Genomic DNA, 2,277 nt, shown 5'->3' with positions numbered 1-2,277 from the left:
ACTGTTGCTCCTAAGTACTTTAGAGAGATCCCTAACAGCAGACTTTCCCATCGCAATACGTTTTTTGATTTCCTGGCTGCTGGTGCCAAGAGTGTTGACCATGGAGCCAAGCAAACTGAAGCTGTGAACAATCTCAATCTCTTCGCCATCCATCCTGGTACAAAAGTAATATTTGATTTGGAATCTCTCTTCTTTCTCCTTCCATAAATTCCTGGTGAAATGAAAACAGGCAAACCAGAAAACATCTAATGAGGAAGCAAAGGCCTAACTAGAATATCAGGCAGCCGAACCTCTTACCCACCCAACCCCTGCCACAGGTCACCTTTTCCTGCATGCTATTCTTTGCTTGACTTTTCCCAGTAGCCATCTTAGCCAACTTTCTAGCTCTGAAATGGTTTCCTAGAAGGAGAGTTACAGAAACATCTTTTCACCTGATTGGCTCTTGTGTCCAGACATGCTTCGTTAGGAAGACAGGTGATCTTTCTTGAAGTTGCCATGCTACACATCAGGCTCAAAGTGAGATGGGACAGTGAATGGGAAATGGCCGTTGCAGAGGCATGCAAGGTCTGGAATACCATTAATCAGAAGAGGCTGCATTCTTTTTGGTGTTTGCCCAGTTGGCTTGCTTCATACTTTGCCTGAGAGCAGGCCACCTACCTACAGCTTCCAAATGGGTGAGAGTGTATTTATTCTTAGCCTCCAACTCACAGCAAATTAACTCCAAACCCACAGCAACTTCATATGCAAAAGATTTAAACTGCCTACTTCTGTCCCATCCTCACATTAAGCCTGTTGTTACATTTAGGATGTCACTCATCTTGCTGAGGACATTCCTTTCCTCCTCTGACCCTCCACATTTCTAAGTTTGTCTCCTTTCAAGGATTGCCTCTTCCTGAATAACATTCCTGAAGTGTGTGAGACAAAGTTTCATCATTCTTGCCTTGAAGGAGACCCTGACTGCACTTTTCCAAGACACATTTGTTTGTTCTTTTGGAAGTCCATGGGTATATTCAGTACTCTTCACCAACACAACAATTCAAATACATAATTTCTTTTGTGTTCCTTATTTTTTGCCCAACTTTCACAATGGCTTTTAAATTCTCTTCTGTCTTACAGGATTGCTATATGTTGGAATTGGTGCAATGATAGTAGGTTGGATTTAGTGTTATTTTGAATGTAAGATTTTTCAGATTATGACATGAAATGATTTTTTTAGAGGCCATCGAGTCGATTCTGACTCATAGAGACCCTAATTACAACAGAAGGTGTCTCAGTTATTTTATGAGCTCTGGTGTCCTAGTGGATAGCAAGTTTCACTGCCAACCAGTAGGCAGGTGCTTTGACTCTACCAAGTTCTCTACAGGTGAAAGATGGATAATTGCCTCCTGTGTGATTTATAGCCTCTAAAAACCCCATGGACAGTACTGGGGACATTAAGTGGAAGAACACATATCCCCTTGCTCCCAGTCAGATGAATTTTAGTCCTTTATTAAAATCCATTTAATATGAAGAATGATGATGGCATGTCCAGAGTTGTCGCTTCCTATTCAAGCTAGGCAGTCAGTCATGCGTGAGTGGATATTTTAAGCTGGCTGGAGGAGAGGGGAAGGCTCCAGGATTCACACTTAGTTTTCATGTCCTTACTGCCTATTCTGTATTAATTTGGTGTCTGCTGTGTTGCATTTGTGGGTCAGGATGTGGCTTCCTCTAAAAAACACCTGGTAATTTGGGACCATGGATTTATTCACACACACACACAGTCGAAAAAGCCCATGAAGATTTAATTATTTGTATATTCTCAGCCCAAAGTGCAGAATATATTTGTTACCTGCACAGCATTTCTATAATTTGGACTTGTCTATATTTTGTTACCTGGATTTGAGAATTAAAACAATTGTTCCCATCCGAAAGAAGGGTGACCCAACAGAGTGTGGAAACTATAGAACGATATCATTAATTTCACGCGCAAGCAAGATTTTACTGAAGATTATCTAAAAACGACTGGAACAACATATCAGCAGAGAACTGCCAGGAGTCCAGGCTGGGTTCAGAAGGGGTCGTGGTACTAGGGGTATTGTAGCTAATGTTAGATGGATCTTGGCTAAAAGCAGGGAATACCAGAGGAAAGTCTGTGTTTCATTGACTATGCAAAGGCTTTTGACTGTGTGGATCATAACAAATTGTGGCTGACTCTGAGAAGAATGGGAATCCCAGAACACTTGATCGTGCTAATGAGAAACCTATACTTGGACCAAGAGGCAATCATCAGAACAGAGC

At 41.6% G+C, this 2,277-nt stretch overlaps 1 protein-coding gene across 1 annotated transcript in view; it reads left to right on the top strand.

Annotated features, from left to right (window-relative positions):
• Positions 1–2,277, top strand: part of TTLL4 (tubulin tyrosine ligase-like family, member 4) — a 19,725-nt gene that overhangs the window by 7,606 nt on the left and 9,842 nt on the right. The window lies entirely within an intron of this gene.

Source organism: Elephantulus edwardii, unplaced genomic scaffold (genome assembly GCF_000299155.1).
Source record: "Elephantulus edwardii isolate Elephantulus edwardi_28Jun2011 unplaced genomic scaffold, EleEdw1.0 scaffold00106, whole genome shotgun sequence".
Taxonomy (NCBI): domain Eukaryota; kingdom Metazoa; phylum Chordata; class Mammalia; order Macroscelidea; family Macroscelididae; genus Elephantulus; species Elephantulus edwardii.
Note: the sequence above shows the minus strand (reverse complement) of the source record. Positions and strands in the feature narration are given on the sequence as shown.